Source organism: Emydura macquarii, unplaced genomic scaffold (assembly GCF_026122565.2).
Source record: "Emydura macquarii macquarii isolate MOO-44397 ecotype Brisbane River unplaced genomic scaffold, CSIRO-AGI_Emac_v2 contig_312, whole genome shotgun sequence".
In the NCBI taxonomy this organism is placed as follows: Eukaryota; Metazoa; Chordata; order Testudines; family Chelidae; genus Emydura; species Emydura macquarii.
In genome coordinates, this window is record NW_027130449.1 from 5,958,432 (window position 1) to 5,984,906 (window position 26,475).

Below are 26,475 nucleotides of genomic sequence, written 5' to 3' on the forward strand. Positions count from 1 at the left end.
GCGTTCCTGGCGGACTCTTTCTGGTGGGAGGACCAGACACGAGCTCAACACCCGTGATCCTCTTTGCTGATTGCCCCAGTGTCCTGCCCAATATTCTCCCCCCGATAAAACCCGGTTCTGATGTCCAAGACTGTACGCGTGAGTGAGCTATTGCCGAATGTCTCATTGTTTGCAAAGTGCTTTCTGGGAAAAGTCATACAATGGCCAGTTCATATTGCTTAATCTTTCTGATGGACAGAGTGATGAGAGGAAGGAAGATAGACAGGCAGCAATCAGTGAAAGCTCTCTCCCTTTCCTTGTCTCCTCACCCTTCCCAGTCTCTTCATTTTCCTCACCTTGACCTTTCCCATTTTAACCCAGACTCTTCCTCTAAGATTGTCCTTGTCCCTTTTCTCTTGTATTCCCCCGATGATGGAGTCACATCTCCCTCTGCAAAAACCTTTGGTTGTGTCTTTTCTTTTTTAAATTTGACAAGGACCTCTGTGAAGATTCAGATCTCTCGTCTGCGTTGGCCCTGATCCAGGGGTCTGACACCAGCTTTCCCTGTATGTCTTTCCCTGTATGTCTGCGTGCTAATCTCTTGCATCAGGAGGAACAGAGATGCCTTGTCTCAGGAAGGGCCTAATCCTGAATGGTGCTGACAGCAAGTGGGAGTGGAGGGTGCTCGGCACCTTAAAGGACTGGGCCGGTAGATTGCAACAGCTGGTGTCTGTGGCATTGCTGAGATAGAATGGCTTGCCCTTCTAGTCCATAAAAACTCGCTTTCCAGAAGTTCTTAGCAGTGTACCAGGAAAAGCACTGGCGCTTAAAAGAAATAAAAAGCATGGGGGGGGAGGTGGAATGCATTTATGATGCTCTCAAACGAACAGCATGCTCCTCTCATATTATTTTCCCTCAGTCTTTGAAACAGAACAATGGCCTGGAGCCTTCTCAGCAGATGGACAATGTGCGCGCCTTAACCACTTAACAGCCATTAGCCTAATTTCACGTATTGGAGCCAAATTAAATAATAAGTAAGAGGCTATGAAAGGCTGGTTTGGAGACTGTGTTACTGCCTTTCACTTGATAACCTTCTCATAAACAGCTGCTCCCTCTCTATCCTATTAACCTTGCCTGAGTGTGAGGGGGCCCTTTTTTCAGAGAAACAAGCAATCTGAAGGGAGAGGGGGAACTTTGCCCTGGCCCAAGGGGCCAGATGGGAAGGTTCTCTAGCCAGGAGGCATGGATCATTGTTATTCCGCTAACCTCCAAACCTAGAGAGGCGATAGCGCCAGAGTCCAAGCTGCAGTTGCATCCAGGTCTTTCTAATGTGCCAAATTATTCATCTTGGTCTGCAAAACCCATCTGTACCTGCCGGGAGCCGCGGCGTCATGGAATTATTTCCAGATCTGGTGTGTATAGAAAGAAAGAGGGAGTAGCCCCACCTGACATGAAATAACACATCATTTCCCCCCGATTCTGCAATGCAGTTCGTCTCATGCAGTATGTCGAGCTCCTCCCCGTGTCCAAGCTAAATTCGTACCCCTGTCTAGTTGGACAGAAGCATGGTGCCAAGAAAAGCCATTAGGATGATCGGGGGGAAAGGAGGGCCTGTTTTATGAGAGGAGACTGGAAGAGCTTGGCTTGTTTAGTCTAGCAAAAAGAAGGCTAAGACGGGGACATGATTTCTCTTTAGAAATACACTAGGGGAGTGAATACCAGGGAGGGTGAAGAAGCTTTTTAAGCTAAAGGACAGTGCTGGCACAAGAACAAATGGGTATAAAGTGGCCATGAATAAATTCAGGCTGGAAATGAGAAGGAGGTTTCTAACCACCTGAGGAGTGAGGTTCTGAAACAGCCTCCCAAGAGAAGTTACTTAGTTTCAAGATGCAGCAGGACACATTGATGAATGGGGCTGTATGATGGGATTGAATGTGATGGTGGGGGGCAGAGCTCAGAGACCATGGTGTTTAATTCTGGTTTATGTCTTATGTTCCTAAAAGCTCATGCTTCAGGGTTTCAGCCAGCCACCTGCAGGTGTCAGGAAGGGATTCTCCCCTTCCCCCATAATGTATTCTGTGTTTTGGTTGGTTGGTTGGTTGGTTTTTTTTTCATCTCCTTCCTCTGATGCATCAGGGATGGCCACAGCTGGAGATGGAACCTCAGGTGTGGGGTGGCGGCAAGCGTCCTCTCTCTCGAGTGCTTGGCTGGATGGTTCGTGCTCACGTGAGCTAAGTGATTGCCATACGTGGGGCCAGGAAGGAAGTTTCCCCAGGTCAGATTGGCAGTGACCTTGGCGGGTTTTCACCTTCCTCTGCAGCATGGGATGCAGGTTACTTGCCAGAATTATCTGTGTGTATATCACTTAATCATTTCCAAGCCATTGTGGGGCCTGGGACACAGGTGCACCTTGGTCCCTCCTATTCTCTGCCTATAGCACATAACAGTCTAGTCTCCTGTGGGCAGTGATCCCTTGGTCTAACTGCCATTGCTGGCTTTAATGCGTGGGTGCTGGATGGTGCTGGTGGCCTGTGATATACAGGAGGTCGGACAATAATCGGGTGATTCTTTCCAACCTTAAACTCCATGATTGAGCACCACCAGGAACAACTCAGTGCTAATCCTGGTTCTGACACAGCTCTCTCCGAGACCTTGGGCAACTCTCTTTGCTTTTTTATGCCTCTGTTTATCCACATCTAGACTGCGGCTAGCAATATTTACCTAACTAATAGGGATTTGTGTGTATCAGTTGGCTAATGTTGGCATATGGCTTTGAATCCTACCTTAACTGTCAAAATTCTAAGTATTGTTCACGACATTATAAATAGAGCTGCTGGGGAAATTCCTTTTTTTATATGCAAATTTGTAGGGTTTTATCTAAAAACAAAGATTTTTCAGTTTAAAACCAAAAATGATTTGGTTTCTGGTTTGGGGATTTTTGATAAATATCTTGAAAAATGTCCATGAAAATGAATTTCTTTGGGGCAGTGGGCGTCTGTGTCCGTTAAAATATCTATGTATCTATTTCTCATTACAAATCGTTTGATGGAATATTGATGGCCAGCTCCAATTATCAACCCCTTCACTATTAGCAGATGTTCAATGTGCTATTATTAAAGCGGTGCGTGGCGCAAATAAGTAGCCCCAGGATAAAATGCTTTACTGCTAAGTTTTACAGAATTGTCCCTACTTTGAAAAGCCCCTTCTATCCTTTGACAGAACCAGCCCTGTACTGTAACACCTAGGGCCATCGGTTGGTCTAATGGACCCATTAGGCCTGAGCTGCGAAATAGAAATCCACATTCAAACTCCCTGAAACTTAGGGCCATTTGGATGCAGTGTGTGTATCAGCCTTGTGATTTCTATAGTTATGGACATTTTTGTTTTCTGTGTACTGCACTGCACCTTTGAATTCACAGGAGTTTCCTGGAAACAGCTGCCAGTTTTGTGTTCAGTTCAGACGCAGCATGCTACAGAGGAGATGCACACCCTGTGCTCTCTCCTGGAGATTTTACTTTTCTTCCTTGCTGTTTTTCCCCTTAATCTGAAATAAGTCATGTAGAGGGGAAGTATGTGGTTGCTCTTGGTATACAGAAAGCATCACAAGGCTTTATTGTAAAGAGACAGTGCAGCTGGGATGTGGATCTGAATTTCATGGGTGTGGTGTTCAGTAATTGATCTTGGACCAAAGTGCTTGAAAGAGATACTCTTTATTCAGTGACACAATTCCAGCTGTCTCTGCATAGCAGAGGATGTACTTCTGTACTGTCCTTCCCCCTGACTTCCTCTCTGGGAAGCTAACCCCCTTAAAGGAACCCTTCCAAACACCACAGGTGTTAAGACCTGTGGTCTCAGTTTGCACCTAATAGTCCACAGAGCAGCGAAGTGACCCCTCAGAGGTGGAGGACTCTGATTTGGCTTTTCTTTCTGGTAATGGAGGATGTGAACTTGGGAGCTATTTCCCCCACTCATCCCCGCCTTTCTTCTCAGCATTCTTGTGTTAAAGGAATGTTATCTGGGGGCCTGGAAAGTATCTGTAAACAGCCCCTTTCATGGGGCAGGACACTCGCCATGGAGGCATAGACTGTACCGCAGTAATTTAGGACAAGGGGCAGCTGTTCTCTGAAGAGCTTTTTTGACAGGGTCTCTGATGTTTTTTAGATGTCTTGGAGAATTCAAACAGAGCTGTTTGCAGAACAGCGGTTGCTGAGTCGTGTACTCAGCCAGACAGTTGAAATAGCCTAGGTTAGGGCAACTTTCCTGGCAAGAGAGCTAGAGAGGGAGGGGGATATGTGGTGAAAAAAGCCAAGCAAGCCAGAGAATTCTGAAGAGAACTCTGCTGCCTGTAAGCGACCCCATCTGAAAGAGTCAGTCTCTCCAGCCAGCAAACTGAGCTGCCAGGGGCGCTCTAATTCCCACACCTGCTTTTGTGGCTCACTGGAACGGCAGCTCTGGCCTGGAGCTCAGAGAAAAGTGTGTCAGCTACTGAATCAAGAACACCACTTCCTGGGGCAGCTGGGTTTTCCACAATGGACTCCCATCCGAGAACTGACCAGGTCAATCCTCCTTACTGCACAGTTGGAAGTGGCATGGCTTCCACGACTCAAGCAGTGGGAAAATCTGAAGAGGCCCAATATAAAAAACAGCCTGTGAATTGCCCATTTGGAATCATCTGGGCAGGCTTGACGGTGATCTCTGGTGCCCTGATGTGAGACACATGGAGAAGGCCTCGTACCAGGTTGTTTCACTGAAGGGTGTAAAAAGCTCTTTCTATGCACGAAGCGTTAACGCACCATAATCGTTAGCTAATTGCACATGTACGTGGCGTTTTAAAACCTTCATTGCTAACGAAGTACTTAATATAACTGATTTTTCTGGGCTGATGGTGGAGTTTGAACCCAGGACAAATAACTAGTGATTTTTGGGTGCTTCACTTTTTAGATGCGCAACTTGAGACACCTTAGATGGGCTGGAGTTAGAGAAAACTCTAAGCATCTGCCCTGTGAAAATCAGGCCTCAAGTTGGGCACCCAAAAAATGAGGCTCCAGAATCACAAGTCACTGTGGAAAATGTAAGACTGATTAGTGCTGAAATCACGAGCCTCTGTGTATTACACTGGCGCAGAACTCAGCATTATCAAGCGAGCAAACTCTGACTGGCTAGAAAGATAGGTTTAACCAAGAGAGGAAACTTCTAACACTGATCATGTCCTGACACACTGTATCCAGTAGAAGACATGTGGGCATGCATACACTAGCCAGCAAATTACAGGGAGGTGCCATGAGACTTCATTACATAGATCTGGGCAAAACCAGAGACGAATCCTGGTCCTATTGGTATGCAATACTCTTAAGATCAGGGAGGTTCCAGTAAGTGGTTCTGGAGTTGGTAGCTCACCCCAAAACTTGGAAGATTATCAGCATTCCCTCTGTGCTGGTGAGGTGCCCAAAGTAACCCTGTTCTACACCGGAACCTGAGTTGAATAACAAGGGCTGAAAATTGAAACAGGGATGCTCTGCTTTCTCCTGCCCTCGCTAGACTCCGCTTCTTATTCTGAAGCTCGAATCTTGCTGTGCATAATTTAGGAAATGCGAAGGGTGGGTGGAAACATTTCCTCTTATGGGTCAGGCTGTGAATGCCAAGGGGCAGAAGGGGAAGTCAGCATCTTGGGGATGTCTCCATGCTCCGGCTGTCTGAGAGCCTCTCATTGATTTTCCTCCAACTGGAAATGGTGCAGACATACATTAACCAGCTTCATGGCCTCTCCAGAGCCATTAATGGAAGCAGTGAGGGCTTTGTTGCTAATTTTGCCTCATCTGTTTGTGCATTTTTCTCTTGCTCCTCTCCAGCTAGACTGTTGATATGGCTGTGATTTGCAAGGGTCGGCTAGGACTGTGAGAGGGGAGAAGAAATATGAGGGATGAGTCAAGTTTCTATAACCAGGCTGCTTCTCCTCAGTATATTTGAGGTCTGGGAGGCTCCTTATTTAGCTAAACTGCTTAGACAACCTAAGGCCACTCAGTAACATAGCGGAGGAGAGAAGATATGTAAAAGAGAGAAAGCCTCTTCCAATAGCATTTGGGAACCCCTGGTGCTGTCGCTGCCTGGGCAGGAGACACTTCCATGGTGATGACAGAGCATGCAGACTGTAAATATGGGGAGATGAATTTATCCCAAGATTTTTTAGCACCAGCTCACAAACTGGGCTCTTTTCTACCTGAGGATCATTTGGCCACTTGTCTCTGACCCTCAGTTTTATTTACCAGAGAGGACTCCAGGGTCAGAGGGGAGTGACGAGAGAGACCTGAGGCAGGTGGCCAGAGGGACTCAGGATCCAGAGGCAGAAGCTCAGAAAGTTTAGCTGGAAATCCAGTTGTGACAACTGCCTAAAGACCTGATCAAAGTCTGTCAAACTACCCTGGGATGCAAGCTGGAGAGGTGTCCAATCTTCCGCTGACATCCCCGACGTACTTCCTTTCTCTCCTCTCATTGTCCCATTGTCTGAGTGTCTCTGTCCTCTCCCTAAGGGTATATCCAGTGATTAGGGCACAAGCTTAGTACTTGAGAAACTTGGCTTCAGTTCCTTGGTTGTGCCACAGACGTCCTGTGGAACTGTACATTAAGGGTCTGTGGTCAGTGGAGCTGGTCGAAATCTTCCAGACGTAAACATTTTTTGGTTGAAAAATTGATCTTTCTTTGAAAATGAACATTTTGGCAAAAATTGATGAGCCACCTTTGAAAATTTTCTTCTGTTTTCAATGGAAGCTATATGTTGATTATTCTAGCCTGTTTGGTTTCTTGTTCAGTTTCCCTTGTTATTGTCAGGCTCTCCTTTAGTTGTATTAAGTTGTATTTTTTTTCTTTGGGAGCTTGGGTTTTTTTTTGTTTTTGTTTTTGTTTTCTTTTCTTTTCTTTTCTTTTCGCATTGTCAATTTCAGTCATTCAGTCATAGCCACAAGGTCAATTATTTCCCCCCTCCAAAACTGAAAGATTTTGTTCCTGAAAATTCCTAATTAGGAACATTGAATGCACTTTTGATAAACTATTTCTGCAGAAACATGACTGATCCCCAAAATGAAGAACTGGGTCCACTTAGGTGATGAATAGAATGACAATCCTTCTGAGAGACAAAGTGGCTGAGGCAATATCTTTTACTGGACCAACTTCTGTTGGTGAAAGAGACAAGCTTTTGAGCTACACAGAGCTCTTCTTTAGGTCTGGGAAAGGTACCCAAAAATTGGGTTGAAAAATTGGAGAGTTCAGCAGAGGGCAAGAAAAATGAGGGGGCTGGAGCACATGACTTATGTGGAGAGGATGAGGGAACTAGGCTTCTTTAGTCTGCAGAAAAGAATGAGGGAGGATTTGATAGCAGCCTTTAACTACCTGAAAGGGGGCTCCAGGGAAAATAGAGCTAGGCTGGTCTCAGTGGGAGTCGATGACAGATCTAGGCACAACGGTCTCAAGTTGCAATGGGGGAGGTCTAGGATGGACATTAGGAAAAACTTTTTCATTAGGAGGGTGGTGAAGCACTGGGATGGGTTACCTAGGGAGGTGATGGAATCTCCATCCTTAGGGGTTTTTAAAGTGCAGCTTGACAAAGCCCTAGCTGGGGTGATTTAGTTGGGGTTGGTCCTGCTTTGAGCAGGGGGTTGGACTAGATGACCTCCTGAAGTCCCTTCCAACCCTAACCTTCTATTATTCTATGATACTCAGGGTGTCATAGCTAAATACAAGATGGAACAGATTATTAAACATAGGGAGTTAACACATGTTGCAAGAGATCATTCAACATGAAATTACCTTTCCCAGAGCTGAAGAAGAGCTCTATGTAGCTTGGAAGTTTATCAATTTCACTAACAGAAGTTGGTCCAGTATAAGATATTACCTCAGTCTCTTTTGTATCCTAGGACCAACATGGCTACAAGAACACTGAAAAGAACTGTACTTCTGAAATTTTTCCAAAACTTTAGGTGAGGTGACCAGTCCTCAAATGTCTCTGATCCAACAAGTCCTGCTGCCTTCGACCTGCCCATGAGGCCCCTTCTCACTAGGCCAGCTGTTCAGTAAAGCTATAGGCTATTTCTTTCCACAGTACTTGCCTTACTGCAAAAATAAATAAAAAAGGCAGGTTTGTGTTTTTAAGGCGTGAATTTTTAATGCTGCTGAGTGAGTGTAGGCTCTGTTAGTGTACCTAATTCCGGACTTACTGCCCCCACCTTGCTCTTACAATCCTTGTATCCCAGAACGAGCTGTTCAGATCTGACTAAAGCTGGTTGGAAAAAATGGAATTTCCACCTGTAGGAAATTCTGATCTCTCACACTTGATTTTGTCTTGAATTGGGAAGAAAAGACCATCATGGAAAAATTTGGCAGAACGGAAATTGCCAGAATATTTAATTTAGACGCATCGGAATGAAACATTTAGATAATAGCAAACGTTTAATTTTAACATCAAAACATAATATAATGCATCTCTCGGAATATAATATTGTTCTGGAAGTAGGACTGCTCTGTAATAATTTATGAATGGTGTATGGTGTCCTGGTTATTGAAATGTTTTCCGTGTGACTATAGTGGGTTAAACGGCGGGATATTTAGTATTTGACTATGTTGGGCTAAATCAACAGTGCTGTTGGGATACAAGCAGGAAGGATGAGCAATGACTTAGACAAGGCACATCTCAGCCAACACTGGGGGTTGTTTCAGGCTAATGGCAGAGCCATTGGCTCTGGGGATCTGGATCAACATCCTGATAAGGCCAACAAACTGGTTTTGGTCAGCAGAACCAAAAAGCCTGGGGGAATAAGAAGACGAAGGAATTGTGGCTGGATAAAATGTGACTCTGTCATGGGGCTGACGGGGAGCAGCTTCTGGGGAATTGTTTGGAGGAACAGACTAACCTACCAACATCTGATGTAGTTAGGTTTGTATGGGTCATCATCACAGGATGGTAAGTCTCATGGTAAAATAGCCATACATGGAGACTGCTGTTATAAAATCCTTCTCTCTGAAAGTGTTGTCCCTGCTGTTAAGAGTAAATCCTGGTTTGAGTTCAGTTGTCCATCTGGGCACTCCATTCACCACCTCTCACAGACTCCCAAAGGGAAGAAGGGCAGGTGCTGAGCCCAGTCGGACACGCTGGGTGAGCACAGTGGGTACCCGGGGCGCTATAGCAGAATGGGAGATCTGCATGATTCCACCACAGAAGAAGTAAAGTCACGGGGCCTGACACCTAGGGGGTGCAGTGAGAGAGGGCGGAGGTGTAACTAGTCCTGTAACTATGACATAGATAGACAGATGTAAAGAAAAAGTAAAAATATCTATCTGGGCGGACAAAGTAAAAATGTGGACGTCGAAGTGAAATGAGTAAGTCAAAACATTTGGGTTTCAAATTGTGTGGAAACTTTTCCATTGACAATTTCATCACAGTGCACATGTTTCCGCCGAGCATCTCGACTTCAAGAAAACAGCATTTTCCAACAGAAAACTGTGTTTATTGAAAATGTTCCGCCCAGCTCTAGTCCTTACCCATGTTACCACCCCGTCCTGTTCAAAGTCTGGACCCCAGCACAGTTGCGTGAATGTTACCCAGATTGTGGCGCTCTGTTGTAGTCCAAGCACCCTGTTAATAACCTGCAACCCTGCCTTCGATATCTGCTATAATATGGAGGCCTCCAACTTACCTTAGTGGCAGCAGAACAGAAAACTAGCAAAATCCCCTGGTTTTAGCTGGCAACGTGTTCCTTGATCTGGGAGGCCATTAAAATGAGGGGGAGTTTATCACTAACGTGCTCATAGCCAGCTGGGAATGCCCTGATCCAGGATGATTTTAGAAGCTGGGAATGGAAGCAAAGGGAGTCTGGGCTTCATGCTTGATTGCTTTCCTGATTGGTACTATAAAAAAAAATGCATTAGAGAGAGAATGTTTGATTTAAAGACTGCCTGGATGTCGACACCATCTCTGTTTGTTTTCCTTCCTTTAGCAGAAACCTTGTAAAAATTTTATGAAGCATTAATGGATTGGAGACTTTTCTCAGGCAAATTTTATGAGGTGAGCGTAACCCCTGTACGTCTGACCCAGTTTAGCGCTCTAAAGAGGCCGAGGACAGAATAAGCTCTGAGATGGCCTCCTGAGTTACGCCCTGCTGGAAGGACATGGAGAAGTGGGGAGGGATGAGAAGTTATTCCCATCCATGCTTTCTGGAGGTAAATTAGACTGAATCCATCTGGGGTGAGATGGGGAGGACCCGCTGCAGCAGGGTGGCACAAGATTTAGAAGACGCCAAAGGACTGGAGGTGGAGAGGTGTGGATATTAAAACTGCCTTTCATATATTAGCCCTGCCCCTGGGAACTCCTGCGGCTCCTCTCCGCTTATGGGAAAGAACCAGGCAGAGGTGAGCAAATAACAGAGCAGCTGAGCCCTGCACTCGTTCCATCATGGCTTCCCCAGCAAGATACTAGCCATGCACTCACAGGCAGAACATGGATCACTGGTGAACAGTGAACTATATGTATCACGCTTCTGCATTATACAGTGTCTGCAGCCATCCTCTACTGGGGGAGGAAGAAGGGTGTGGTGGTTGTTAAAACACTGGTAAGGGATTCAGGAAGTGATGGGTTCTGGTCCCAGGTTGTCCACTGATTCCCTCTTTGATCTTGGGCATGTCACTTTGTCCTTCTGGTTCCCCAAAATTAATCCATCCTTCCTTCCGAGAGGAGTGTTGTGAGGCCAGTGTCAGAGAGAGAGGTCTGAGGACCTGAGGGGTCAGCAGGTGGTGAGGACAGGAGTGACCAATACTGTTAAAGGAGAATGTGGGAGGGGAGAAGGGCTGGAAAGGGGCAAGAAAGGGAGAGGAGAATCCTGAGACCTTCACTAGATTCCTTGGGGGTGTGAGGAGGACAGAAGCAGTGCTGGAGAAAGAGCCATGCAGAGTGGGAAGGAGAAGGTGGTGGTAGTGGTAGTGAGCTTGTTCTTTGGTGTCTACAGGCCACAGCATGTCCCTGGAAGATTTAGGCAGGGTGGAGGTAGCAGCCAATGACTGCCAAGGATCCCAAAGAAAATCATGAATAGCATCAGGCTCCACAGGGCTTAATGAGAAGTTATTAACCTGTATATTTTCCCCTTATTGCCGGGGCCAGGCTGGTCTGCAGCCTGACAGCTCTGAATAATTGATGGTCCTCCAGAGTGAAGCTGAGTTTAGGTTTTGTGGTTCAGCAGGATCCTTTTCTCTTGTTGACCTTACCCTTCAGAGGCGCTCAGGCACTGCAGCAAGATCAATAAAGGCTCCCGTTGCCAGCGTGTGAGGAGCAGTGCCTGAGACGGAGGAAGGAAATGGAGACAGAGGAAGACAGGAATGGAGTGAGGAGGGAAGGAGGGGGAGAGGTGGGAGCGGAAAGAGTGAAATGGAGTGAACAAGGGGAAAGAAAAATGCCACTTAAGGCTCCACTGCATGTGAGGAGGGGCCCGACCACAAATATCAATCCAGAGCCAAACTGCTTCCAAATTCAGCCGTGTTCTGGTCCAGGGCTTTGATCTAGCCCCTTCTCTAGGCCCAACCTCGTAACTCCAGGGCAAAATCCTAATGTAAAGGACCAACTTTAATTTGTGTGTCTGTTATTCGAACCCAGGGGCATGCAATCTGCTTGGCATTGATTCCTGGCCCTGGCAAAGGTAGGGTGGGTAAGATAACTACTCCTGGAATGATTTTAATAAGATAGACAAGATGGGAGAGATAATAGCTTTTATTTTGTGTAGCTCAAAAGCTTGTCTCTTTCACCCACAGAAGTTGGTCCAATGAAAGATATTACTTCTTGTCTCTCTAATATCCTGGGACCGACACGGTCACAACAACACTTAATAAGATAGCATGGCAATAATATTGTTCCTGTGTTGGGATTATTTTGTGGTTAATTAGAATGATATTAGTAATCCCAACCACAGCAGCGTTTGAGGCCTCGCTGCAGAATACTTTAGCTTGTTAAATTCATATTAGCGTTTAAGATTTATTTAGTGTCCAGCATGTGCCTGACACTTTCCTGAAGGAGTATAAAATGCCATCTATGCCCTGAGGAGTTTACCACTGCAATCTGAGGTGTGACTGTACCTACACCAGAATGGGTAAAAACAAGTGTAGATGCAACAGCTTCAGCATGGGCTGGGCTAGCATGCGTTGTCAGCCCACGCTGATGCCTACACCACTGCTTCTGCACTGCTTCTTTTAGCCATGCCTTGGGCGTGTGAAGCTAGCATGGGTATGAGCTGCAATGACACTATGGATGGCAGTGCAGATGTACCTTAAGGCTATGTCTTCACTGCAGAATGTAGGTGTGTTTTTTGTCTGGAGGTTGCTAACTCGTTAACTATCTCAATGTAAAATCCTCATGGAGAGAAATTATGGATAGTTTTGACCTTAACTATCTATGTCAATGCAAAAACACTCCTTTCTTGCAGTGAAAGTGTAGCCTAAATAGAGAGGAAAAAAGGGTCAGCTGATGGCAGACTGTAGAGAAGAATATCAGGATGGCAGGGTAAAAGCTCCAGCAATTAGGCATGATCCTTTCTTTATTAACCATATTGACCTGTGGAACTCATTGCCCCAAGAGGCCAACAGCGTAGTAGGTTTAGAATTTATCTGGATAACAAGAACATCTGCAATTACACTAAGATAGAAAAAAATTGTAAGGGATATAAACTTTCCTTCTTTAGTACATACGCTATTCTTTAGCTATCTGCAGATAGGAAGAAAGTTCCTTAAGGACTGTGATGTAATTGTCCATTTTGAAGTTTCTTGCAGCTTCCTCTTGAAAGACAGTCCCAGAAACTGGTTACTGAACTAAGGGAGGTCTCATCTGATATGGCTAGTCCCATATTCCTACATTTCTGACCATGTTTTAAGATCCAAAGCACGGATATCTCAGCTCTGTAGGGTCCTTCAGGAAGTTAAATGTTAACTCTTTCGCTGAAGGTCTTCCTATGCTGCTGCTGTATTCTATTGACATGCTTGTCTGGTATAGCTAGCAGCAAAGCAGAACAGGTGCACTCTTTCTCGAGCATACCAGAAATATGCAGCAGCAATCAAAGTAATTAACTATAATTGCAGAATAACTACCATACAGTGGCAGGACACAGAAATAGGCAGGTAATTGCAAAGGATTATAGATGCATGGTTATTTCAGTCATGCAGGATACACAGGGGTTTATTTCTTGGGAATGTTGTCTAGTGGTTAGAGCAGGAGACTGAGATGGGAATGGTGAATCTGCCCTTGAGCTGCTGTGTACGCTTGAGCAAATCCAGTTCACCTTCCTGTTGCTCAGCATTTCTTTCTTTCTTTCTTTCTTTCTTTCTTTCTTTCAGGAGTTTTGTGAAACTTCACAGGTTTTAAAGTGTTTTGAGATCCTCAAATAAAATGCACCACATGCTTCCAAGGTAGTATTTACCCACCCAAGTATCTGTAGGAACATGCAGTTTTTGGGCCAAAACCCATAGCTGTGGTATCTGAGCATCTTGCCCTTGCCAGTAGGGAGAGGAAAACTAACTAGTTCATTTGCTTGCTACTCAAATCCTGCAGATCAGGTCAGAATTCCGTGGGATGAGCCAAGATGCGCCGATGCTGCTGTCCCCCTTTCAGGCAAGGAGCAGCCAGTTAGTGCGTTCTGTAGACAGCAGCCTGTGTGACAACTGCCTCTTGGCTGGCACGTTGGGGATTGAACTAGGCACCTCCAGCTGTAGGAAAGCAAGAGCTGCTATACTCTTACAGCCAACACCCTTATAGCTAGAGGCTGTAACAACTCATCTCCTTTGTGTATCAGGCACCTGTAACACACTCCTCATACACACTAGATGGCTTGGTCAGGAGTTTGGCCACACTCTGTATTTGGCAGACCTACCTCCAAGGACTTTGGTGTCCTGAGCAGTGTGGGAGAAGGTCCACGTTCCATGAACTCTCAACTGGAATCCCACCCTGCTATGTATGTGGAGAAGGAAGGAAGCTCTGTAAACCTTGTCTCCCCTACTAATCCATCTAGCAGAAGGCATGATCCGCTCTTTATTGCCGTTTCCCGTAGAGCGAGATGATACCCTAGGTTCCCTGTGAGCAAGGACTAATCATATGATATTTGTGTCCTGTGCTTGCCAAAGGTTGTTAACAAATTACAGTGTAACCTTTGTTTACCCCTTATGCCATCTGTTTGGAGGAAAGTTTTGGAGGCACTATGCAATGGTCTAGGGTTATTTGTAGAGTTGTTCTAAAACCATTACTAGAAACGGGGGAGAAAACCATTCTGAAACTAACACCAAGCATCCCAAGACATTAGCCATTAAGGAGGGCAAGATGAAAAGGTGGAGTAGCTAGTTTCTGTACAGGAGACAAGATATTCTGGTGGAGATCTTGTGAGTTATGTAGGTTTCCCAGTCTTGGCCTTGGTTCTCCAGAGAGGTTTAAAAACATTAATGCCCTCTTGCTTGGCAGTATTTACCATCTACTTAGCAGCAAAGAGGTTTCAGTTATTTAAAGATACGTGAGGACACAAAAGCCATTAGGAACAGACACAGGCCCCCTTGAGGTATTTCAGTCTTCTACATGTCACCCGCAAATCCAGCTTGTTGTACTGCTTGTGACAAATGTCGGGAATTAGAAAAGTGATGGGAAATGTGCAGCATGAACTGGAAGGAGGATAATTGCTTAAGCACAAAGTTAGAATTGAATGTCATGTTGAGTAACTTTATCCTCAGAATCCATCATTGGGGTGGAGTTAGGGACCATCTCCAACTGAAAGGGGAGAGGAGGGAATCTGGATCTGCAAGGGCTTGTGAAGGAAATAATGATCCCAGAATAGGTAACCATATTCCCAGGAAAAGGAGGATTGGCAGAAGGCTGTTTTCTAGCGCTAGGTGAACATCTGAAAAGCTTCAGAGCTCTGGTTTGGTTCAGATCAAGATTCTAGATGATGTATTCTGAACCTTTCAAATCTGCAAAACTGGCCTGGGAATCACACTCTCCCAAAAGATCTCCTGCCCAGTCGCACTGGAAATATTATGAGATCTGACTTTCTCATCATGCCTTGGCACTTCAGCTTCTGATACCAAGTGAAAATTCTGATATCAAGAGACTGAACTGCAGACGAAACCCAAATCCATTTTCAAGCCCACAGAAGTGGTTGGCATGGAGTTTTGGGTGAAGGTTCAAGTGATGGGAGCTGGCCCATTACCTGCTCTTTGGGTAAATAAAGGATTGAGTCCTCTGCGCTGTCAATTCAGCACCCTTTATGAGCACTAACTTCACTATAAATGCATTCTTTCCAGCATAACTTTGCAGGAGAGCTGATCCTGCACAGTACAGGCATGTGCACAAGGGGGTTATAGTCCCACAGTCTGTCTTTTCAGCTGAAGACACATTTCTTGTGGTTTCATTGACTCCATCACCAAGGTGAGAGTTTGATTTTAGGTAACTCCTGTTAAACTGCAGGGAAATCTCAAACTCCTCTACAAAGCAAGGCGTTAGATACTGCTAGTGCAAGAATTGTGTCGGCAAATTCGACAGCCATGTGTGTGCACTGTGACAGCTAGCACACAGCCTTGGATGTTAGGACTTATTTTAGAGACAAGGAATATCAGTCAGGAGAACAATGGGGTTCTGGCTTACTTTTGTCTGTGCCACTCCAGTGCTGGTTTCAGCTTCCAGATAAACAGCCACAAGTGATGGTCAGAAAGGACTATAGTTTAGCATCTCAGCTGAAGCACAGCACACCTCTTCCCCTCTCTTCCTGCACTGCAGGTTGGCATTGGATCTGAGCCCAAGTCATACAGTAGGATTACACTTAAAACTCTGCATCGGTGCAGCTGCAGCGCTTAAATGAAGACACTCCTATGCTGACAGGAGAGCTTCTCCCGTTGACACAGCGCTGTCTGCGTGGGGGGGTTAGGTTGGTATAACTGTGTCACTCAGGGGTGGCGTTTGAACCCACAACCTCCTACCAATGACACAGCTCCCAAGTTACCACCCATAGTCATGTTGGTTTATGCTCTGATCCCACCAGCTTTCCCAAGGCAAGCACGGGAGGCTGGGTCTATAGTTAAATGGACAACCTTTAAGCAGTGTCTAGGCCGTGCTGGTGAATTAGGGCTTATCTACACAGGGATGTATTCAGGAACAACGGATTAACTCCATGTTGGACATTCTTATTCTGCAGTAAGCATTCCTGTTTAGCTTAACCTGGAAACAGCTCCATGTGCGGGCAAGCCCTTAAAAAGGAGAACTCTGCTCCCTGAGACCTGTCTAGACTAGGATTTAAAGGCATGATGTTGGCACTAACATGGTTTAAAAGTCTAGCGTAGCCTACCTTTAACACATGCTGAACTGGTCAAGCCAAAGCTACTGAGAAGTCTGGGTTTTAACGTGGCCAGTTTAGCACACGTTGTCATACAACTTGCCTTGTGCCAGCTAGAATCTTAGAAGGTGTTAGCTAGATCAAACTAGCTAGCTGCTATCATGTAGCAACACAGCTTTAAACCCTGCTCTCAACGCAGCTCGAGTCAGTAGCAGTCTGGTGCCACAGAGTGGCATTAGTGCACATTGTTATTCAAATGTGGTGTAAACTTGTGTTCCTGACTGCTTGTGAGATCAAAGATCGCAGGCATTTCTTATGAGCATGGAGATATTAGCTCTGGTGTCCTGGCCAAATTCCACCATTCTGCTTTTCTAGATTCCTCCTGCAGTTTCTTCATTCCACCCACGCCCCTGAAAAGGCTGGGTGGATAGCAACAAAGCGGGTAAACGCCAGGTGTTTCGCGTAGAGGTGGCCACGTTTCACTGGTGGATAAAGTAATTCCTTTTTTTTTTTTTGTGGCATGCCTTGGGATTTGTCACAGTGAAAGGTGATGCATAAGTAGAAGATCATTTTAATTACAATTTTAACAGGAATGAGAACATCTTTTGTCATAACAACAAACCATTGGACAGGGATAGAGGAAATAGACAAGGTGATCAAAGGGTTTTTTCCCATTTTGATGATTCTATTCCCTAGCCACTGGATTACATTTGATTTATTACAACTGTAACTGAAAGTAGTATCAGAGCCATGGGAGAATTAAAAGCATGCATGGCATGTATATGGTATACAACAGCTAATCTCTCCTGACATTTGCTGTCAGTCATAGGAAGAGGGAAGATAACTAGCAGTGCGTCTCCCGTGCTCCAGCCTTCTCTCTTCAGTTATGAAGATAAATGTCAGGCATCAAGTGTCATTTGCCTTTCACTGGCAAGTGAAAGAACTGCAACAAAGTGTTACGTTCACAGGTATATTTGCATGGAATCCAAGTAATGCCCCCAAACTAATAAGATTTACAGTACAAAAATTCTATACCCCAAAGTTAGAGGCCCAGGTTTCTCTCCTGCACTGAGATCTGCTTGGTGGGAGGTGATGAAGGGCAATTTAGGATGCTAGTTTCAACTCCCTGATTCTCCAGCTAGTTGAGTCCTTTCCCCTGCTGTATATTAGAGGAGCCCATATGTTGATCGAAGTTCCAGCAGGTGACTGTGGTCTGCGAAGGACCAGACAGTAGCTCTAGTGGTCAATCTGGCATGGAAACTCTGTTCTCTCTGTACCATTATAAAGGGAGGTCATGACCAAATGGTTTGAGTGTGTGACCCTGCGTGAGACCTTTCCATGCCTGAATGTATCCATCTTTGTAGAATGGATGAAATCTCTCCCATGCTTGGGTGTTTTGGGACTGAGTGTTTCCAAAACACTCTCAGACCTTTAGCTGGAAGGTGTCCTGGAAGGGCAAAGTTAACCTTATTATTAATATCAGAACACAATTAATATTTATGCAGCCATCATCACCCGACACATCACAAACACTTTATATAGAGAGAGAAGGAAGAGGGAAGGTTGGGTGTAAGGTAAGATTTAAAAAGGGGCAGAGATGAGGAGGGGGCCGAGATATATATATTTTTTTCTTTCTTTCTCTTTCCCTTCTTCCTTTCCTCATCAATTTTATTTGCCAATCAAGCGTCTGCCATATATGTGGCGATGCGCCCTCTACCACGGCCACCCGGTGGATCCATTGCACCGGGGCAGGTGATCTCCTTCACTCAGGAGGATAACACCAGACAGAACTTGGGTAAGCAGAGGGCACTGGCATGTCTTGGTGATGTAAAACTCTCTCAGGGAGGTGGAGGGAAGTGCAAGCTCTGCAAATGAAGCTGTTGGCTGGCGTGCGATCAGATAGCCATTGGACGTCAATAATTCTTTATCGGATAATGGGCAATTGTTTGAAGATAAGCCAAGAGGGTTTTGCCTTGAAATCAACTCTCAGCTCCCTATGTAGTAACTGTCACGTCAGCTATTTCCTTTTAATACCCCTTTAAATGCCAAGGCCGAAATCCCAACCCCATTGAAGTCAATGGAAAACCTCCAATAGGGCCAGAATTTCATCCCAAGCCTAACAAATATCTTTAGTGTCTAATTATTTACATCAGGGCTCATATTTTTCAAAGCTGCCTCAAGGTGTTTGCTTGGATGCCCAGTTCTCATTAGTCTGGGATTCAAAGGCAGCTTTGGGGGGAAAAAAATCAGCCTAGAAGTTTATGACGATGTAAAAAAAAGTCTGCAGTCTGAAAAGTTATAACAGATCCTTGCTTCTCAGGGTCAGCAGAGTCAAAGGGTACCTAAAAAGGCTGGTTAAAGCAGGGGAAGCAAACAGGAATTATTGTCCAGTATTTCTCAGTGCATTTGCTTTGGTTGTGTGGATGAAAACACAAGCCCCGAGGAAAGGGTCTTAAAATATTAAAAGGACTTCATTTTGCTTCCCCGACTGGTGACACCACCCACTTACTGGGACGTAAGTGGTGAATGAGCCTTGAATTGACCCGTTACATGTCATTAAATTTTAACCTCCTGCTGTAAAGGGTTTGACAACCTTGGATAAAACATGCTGTGTCAGAAGTATTATTATTATTTATTAATAGGAATACAAGTTTTATATTGAGTTTGAAATGGGTCTGAATGAGCCCTAATCATTCCGGGTCCTTTTTATTTGCCTTCTGGTATTTGAGCATTTAAGGGGTACGTTTTCAAGCTTTCCTCTGTAACCATAAGGGCTGGAAACTTTTCTTCTTTAATGGTAACTGGCATTCTCCTGTGATCACACGAGCCCAGAAGTTGTGGGCTTTAAAACGAACACACCAAATATTGCAAAAGTTGGTGTCACAGTGATCGTGAATTAGGTTTCACAGCACCTCTGTGACATGAGGGATTAATTCCTAATGCTGGGTAAAAGGGAAAAGTCCTGATTCTGTGGTCTTTACTCATGCAAGGAGGCCAAAGGACGTATAGAGAGGGGATAGAAAGGAAGAAAGATGGAGTGAAGGGGAGAGACAAGCCTTTGTGCAGGTTCATTGGCTGAATGGGAAAAGGCTTTGGGATTGATTTAGTGAAGCCAATTCCTGTAACTGATATTAGAGTGGGTCGGGGAGGAGGGAACCCAGCCAGCCATGGCGGTAATATGGGTATAGCTGCCTCTTTAGATTGTGCCACTTTGGCTAAAACGACATTAGAGCAACATAAAATGAAAGCGCATGAGAGAGAGAGAGAGAGAGAGAGAGAGAGAGAGAGAGAGAGGTAAAATTACTTTAATTCGTAGACAGAGAACATTAAAAAAGCAGTGATTTGGGTTCTTTTATTCATTACTAACCATAAAAGGCCCAGACTGCATTACCAGTGCCTTTAAAATCCAAGACCCTATTAAAACCTTTTCTTGCTAGTAACTGAGCACATGGAAACTCACTCAGAGAAAAGGAGGAGTGTGTTGGGGGGGGGGGGGGAGAAGCCAATTTAATCAAGGAGAGACTTAGAGTGAAGAGCGGCACTGATCTTACCTTTCTGCAGGGAAAGCTTTTAGGATCAAATGGCTTAGATTGCCTGTTTGCCTAAAGAAACCCCATGGAATCGGCTGCGTCCCGCTGCCTACTACCAGGGAATTGCCCCGATTCCACCTCCTCAGAAAAGGGCATTGCCCCCCATTCCCAGGCATTTAACTAGGATTTATTCCTGCTGCTTGCAAAAGCCTGCAGCTCAGGGGACAGGGTGGCTTGAATGAAAGATGAGATAGGAGAGGGAGAGATCAGCCGATAAATGGAATGGATAAAGCCGGCAGAGAGAGAGAGAAAGGTGCTTTGAATTAAGTTCCCTTATGATAAATAGCAGCCATATTTCTTGTTGTTTGAAGTTCACACTGGGGTGTGGGGAGAGAAGCAGCCACAATACTATGAGCTGTGATCAAGTAAAGCTAGATTCAACCAGGTCAGTACGCTGGTGGGAGGATTCCAAGGGCAAATGCTGCAGGTAAGTCCAAGAGATGGCACTTTTTCCCTCTGAGTCCATTGTAATGTCTCATTCCCTAGGCCCAAACACATACCTTGATACATCAGCCCTCTATGTCCTGCTGCAAATGTCTCTTGTTGCCAGCCCTGCAGTCACTGCTCTCCGTCCAGCTCAGACGAGAATTATAATTAAAAGAGCTGTTCCCTGAGACCCAATGACTTATTGATTTGTGCGTGTGTGTCTGGTTTTCTTACTCCCCTGGGAAATAGAAGAAACCATTCATTTTAAAAGTGAGATTTGGGCAAGAGGCAGCGACCTGCTCTAGGTTTCATCCCTCGCTCTTCGTTATCACATGCGGAGCTGTGCGGTGGATTACATTGAGGGGGGGTCTCAGGCACCTGCATCATTTTCTGATTTTTTCTCTTCTATGCCTCTTCAAAACACAGTTAACACACAGTGTCCAGGAGCGGCTCAAAATGGCTGTCCCACGAAACACTGAGTAGGAGTGCTAGGGCGGCTGTGTTTGGCTGGCAGTGGTGTAGTGGCCATCTTTGAAAATTGACTTTGTGCATTGTAGGCTAAGAGAGAGGGAGAAAAAAAATGTCCTTCTTAGAGCTGCTCCGTGGATACCTCTGCTTATGTGATCAGCCCAGTGTTCGAGATTGAAGTGAGACTCAAGCCTTGTGTTGAACTGCTGCATAAGAGTGACCATTCCCCCACAGCGTGTCAGGTGCAGAAAAGAAAAGAGATGCCAACTGTTCGGATGTAAACTGGCCATGAACAAATTCAGGCTGGAAGTTAGAAGAAGGTTTCTAACCATCAGAGAGGGGAGCTTCTGGAACAGATTCCCAATAGGAGTTGTGGGGATAAACTTCAAAGTATAACTGGGTTCAAATCAGAATTAGATAAGTTCATGGAGGACAGGTCCATCAATGGCTACTAGCCAAGATGGTCAGGGACACAACCCTTTCTCTGGCGGTGTCTAAACCAATGATGGCCAGATGCTGGGACTGGACGACGGGATGGATCACTCGATAATTGCCCTGTTCTGTTCATTCCTGCAGAAGCATATGGCAGTAGCTACTGTTGGAGTCCAGGATGCTGGCCTTGATGGACCATTGGTCTGATAGAGTGTGGCCGTTCTTACACTGAATTAGTTTCAAGAGACAGCTGGATACATTTATGAGTGAAGTTGTGTGATGCGGTTGGTTGTGATGGTGGGGGGCAGGGCTCAACAGCCCTGTGGCTTCAGGTTTTTCTTACATTCCTAAAGTTCATGCTTCGGGGTTTCAGCCAGTCATCAGCAGGGTTCATATGCTGGGCGGTGCTTTTTTTTTTTTTTTTAAAGTCTCCTTCTTCTAAAGCATCAGAGTTGGTCACAGCTGGAGATGGGATATTGGGTGGGATGGACCAGGTTGGTGAAGCAGCACCAAGCATTCTCTCTTTCAAGTGCTTGGCTGGCTAGTTCTTGCTCACGTGACCTAGATGATCACAATACGCCGGGTTGGGAAGGAATTTTCCCCCAGCTCAGATTGTCAGTGACCTTGCGTTTTTTTCACCTTCCTATGTAGCTTGGGGTGTGGGTCAAATGCTGGGATTATCTGGGTATATCTCGTTTAATCATTTCCCTGTTGCAGGGCCTTGGGCACTGGTGCACCTTGGTCCCTTTTATTCTCTATCTGTGGTACATAATAGTCTAGTCCTCTGTGGGTCTCATTTAGTTTGGTCTAATTGTGTGAGGGTGCTGGGTGGTATTAGTGCTCTGTGATATATAGGAGGGCAGACTAGATGATATAGTGTCTCTTCTGGACTTAAATTCTATGATTCCCTTATCCAGCTGTTATCTAACTGGAGGGAGGTGATAGCAGCTACTGATGAGCAAACATATGCCTCACTGAGACTGGGGGTCATGCTAGCCATCTTTCATTCAGGAAAGATGTAAGAAGCGATTAAGCTCCTTTATGTTCTAAGATAGCTAAAACAATAGGAGCTATTGCTCAAAACACAGACCACTATTTTCAAGGCTGAACAGACACGGAGCTATGTGGACAGAAGATTTTTGTTGGGGGCTGATGGGATGCACTGGGAGGCTGGATGTGTGGAAACCAGAAAGCAAGGAAAGATCCTGGAGAAAACAAGAGAGAAACTGGTAGTGTGTTCCTGAGAGAAAGCCAACAGAGCTTTTTGGGCAGACTGCTGGCTAGAAAGAGGCTTGGGAATTCTGAGCAAAGAAACTTTCTCTTATTGTTTGATTCCTCCTGTGTTCGGTGATATAAAACTTTGTGTACATTTTTGTAAGTAAACAGGATTACAGCAAATATCTGACTCTATCATCAACTTCTCCTAACAGAAACAATCTGTAAGTCCCCAAATATTGGCTGACTGCTCAGGACACACAGGGGTAATATATCCTAGGTGTTTATGCCATACTCATCACTATGACATGTCTATGCAGGGACAGATAGATAGCGCAATAACAGTAATGGAAAGAGTGCCTGCTTTTTTTGCCATTTTTACAGCAAGCAGGAGGGGGCAATGTTGACAATGGCTTTGGCCACTGAGGAAAAAAAATCCCTGTTGTAAAATAAATAAAGTCACAAAGTTTCAAGTAAAGTTTTAAACTTTGCTGTTTGTATCAATGAGGAAAACCAGAAGCCCCCAAAGTGATTCTCAGTGTCTCAATACTGGGTTAAACACATCCAAAGAGATTTAAAGGACAAGAAAGATTCCCATTAGCCACTACTTGAGCATTGAATTTTGTCTGAGCCAGCCAGAGAATCTGTTCTGTGATGGAGACTGCCTATAGAAAGTAAGTGTAAGCTAGTGGTGGGGGCAGATTTCTTTGTGTGAAACCTATCCTGCTTCTGGAGGATCTTTGAAGTGTTAGAGATTTACCCTGTTGTAATTGGGCAAGTCACAAAATCCAGATATTGTTTTACTTGGCAAGATATCCCATTATGTTCTGTTAACAAAGCTTTGTCCTTAACTAAAGCCTGAACAAACCTTCATAAAAAATTAACTTTAGCCACCTGCATTTCAACAGCCCTTTATGGAGCTCTCTGATGGTTTCTGTTCAGGGCCATGCTTTACTCAGAGACATCATTCCTAGAAAGACTCGCTTCCATCTGCCATGTAGACTTGGAGGTAAGGAAACCTCTAATATCATCCCTGGGATATAAGCATTCTGCTGCTTGGATCCCCTCAGCTTCCAGCTGGCTCAGGCTATAGCTGGACTGGGGAAGTCACTCAGGTCAAGCAGAAATAAGAAATTGGCCAGTTCTGCTGCAGATGGGGCTACTGTAGATGTTAGAACAGCTGGTGAAACTGCTTCACAGATTGGAATGAAAACAAATGTAGAAAAGTCAGAACTCCCCACAGAATGGAAATTCTGAGTTTTGACAGCACTCAGTCTGACCTATCTGGGACAGAGACTTTTTTAGTCCTGTTTGCACCGTGCTTAAGAGAATGAATCTCTAATCCCTGTTTGGGATGCTTTGGGGTTGCCAAAATAGAACTGCTAATAAACAACAACACTGATAACAATTTAAATAATAACTCTTTGCTGTTTCTGTTGTTTTGTTTTTGCTTTTGACTCCATTTCAACAATTAAAAGAGACACACTTGAGACAGTTTTTGTCAGTTTCCCTTCTTGTTTCTGTTCAGTTTCTGGCAGCCTAAAACTATTTAACCTCAACAACCATCACAGTCAATAAAAAAGTTTGTGGTGGAATTTACGGATCATAGCAGTAGGTGTATTCTGACTTGATTTGATAAAGCCTGGCATTTACTAAACTTAAATTTTGCACTTAAATTAATCTGATAGTGGCCTATTAATTTGACTCGTTCTCACTGTCCTTTTACTTGATGACTTAAAAAAGAGGGAGCCTCTTTAGCATCAGGTACCAGAGCACAGTGGATGAAAATCACCCCCAGGCAAAGCACGCACTCTCTGTGAACCACTTAAATCCTCAAAATAGGGGTTTAAATGGGACTTAAATAGTCCACATGCCTTGTTCCAGCTCCTCTGCCCAGGGGTGAATTTCACCCAGTGAAGTCACGCCAGCCAACTTCATCCTGCCGGCATCCTGACATTGTCTGCTTTCTCACTCCACTAAAACTGCTGAGCTCAAAATCGGGAATTGGTTCCAAGTATGCAGCAATAAAGCTGAAGGAAATGTCAGTGTGTGTGTGTATCTGCGTCCTTGCATGCGCACTGGGGTGGGGGGGACAACAAAAAACAAACCAAAGCAAAAACCAAACACAAAAAGCCTGTCCCGGTATTATTAAGATTTTATATATATGGTTTTGATAAAAGCTTACAAGTAGTGAATTTACTATCAAACCTAATGTAGCATGGCAGATTTTGTCTGAGCTTGCAAAGGATCGCATTTGCTGCTCCTGCGAGGTGGGGAAGTGAGCTCAATAAGCTATTTTCCACATCTATGCTCTGTTTAAAAAAAAAAAAAAAAAAAAAAAAAAAGGAAGAAAAATACAATTTTACTTTTCTTTTTTTAAATCTCACCCTGGTTTCGAATGCATCTGCTGTGAACCTTACTGCCTGATAAATTGCATGCTAAATGCAAACTACACCATAAAATCTATCTGAGCTGGGTGCACAGAGTTGCTTTGGAATATATATAGAAGTACTGCAGAGTTGTGGTAGGCATTTTATATTAATGGTCTATCAGTGTTTGTACTTAAACTCTTCTTTTGCTAAAGCAATTAATATCCCTGCTGGATCTTCTTTCACTGTGCTAAATCTACAGGGCCCTTTCGCTAAAATGGAAAAAAAAAATGATATCTGCCTGCATTTCCACTGAAAGTTTAATGTCTTATAGTTGTTGTTGTAGTTCCTATTATTGATATCAAGCAAGAATTGATTTCTTCTGAGTCTCAGGACATATTGATCCAAAAGGAAAGTATTGACAAGAGGTGAAGGTATGGTCAGCACCAGACCTCTGATCAAATGCTCGTTGAAACAAGAAGTCAATCCCTGTTGTAATTAGAGCCCAGTGAAAGTCACGCTCCTTCACCAAATTTCACTTCTGTTACTGTCTGTGAATTGACCACAAACAAGTCCCAGTTTTCTCAGATGTGTTCAATATTTTAAATGATTTGCCCAATAGTTTCTCTGAATGATTCTCGGTCTGTAGTTTTTTGTGAACTTTTGAAATTTGAGCCGTTTCCACTGGATGACTGGGTTCAGCGGTATATTTTTCTTCCCTGATTGGATGAACGTAACTTTAGATTCAGGTTACCAGTGCAGATATTCATGAGACACTTGTTTGAATATACGTTCTGATTGCATGACAGTGCTCCATACCTTACTGTTACCTTGGGACAAGAACCATCTTTTTGTTCTGTCTTTGTGCTGCCGCTAGCACAGTGGGGTCCTGGTACATGGCTGGGATTCCCACATGCTGCAGTAATCCAAATAAATAATAAGAATGATTCATAATGCTAACTTCTCAGAGCTAAGGAATAGACATCGAGACTTGGCACGTGATTGTTTTGAAGCTTTCAGGCAGTCAGGAGCCAAAGTTTTTCTCATGCACGAAACAATTCTTTTTCTTTTGGGATATAGCTCTGGGAGTATTCTCCACAAAGCACTGCTAATGTGTGATCGGCCTTGCGTTCGGCGTCTTTTGTAATTCCAGTTTGGGGACCTGCTACCCTTTAATCCTCACCTGCAACACCATAAATTGTCCAAATCCCTGCACCACACAAACACGGTGAATGCAACTCAGCCCTGACTGGACCCTGCTCTCCTACATGAATCCTGCCTGTGGCACCCTTGACTGTTTCTCTCGGTGTTTCTCATGCAGCTTTGTTGATGCACCTCTACCACTGCCTACCCAGTAGCTCTCCATTTACTTTGGTCCTGACTTGCAACACCTCAGATCTCATGGTCCAGGGCTTGCTTGAGGAGAAACTGCCAGCCCCTCTAAGGCAAGTGGTGATTGTGTTGGAAAACGAAAGACTGATACCATCAAACTCATTTCATTTGGGAGTTACTCAGATTTGAACCCAGGATAATTTAAATCACTTTTAGGGGAAACAGAGAGCCCCTCTCAGCTCTCAAGTATCCCTCTGCAAGTGGCATTCTGAATCCTTCTGTCAGATGTCGCTTAGGGCACAAGCAAGTTTCTCCCTGTCCATCCTGTGCTTCTCT

General features: G+C 44.6%; 1 protein-coding gene across 3 annotated transcripts in view; it reads left to right on the forward strand.

Annotated features, from left to right (window-relative positions):
- The window catches only part of NTM (neurotrimin), a 631,724-nt gene that overhangs the window by 397,898 nt on the left and 207,351 nt on the right, over positions 1–26,475 (forward strand). The window lies entirely within an intron of this gene.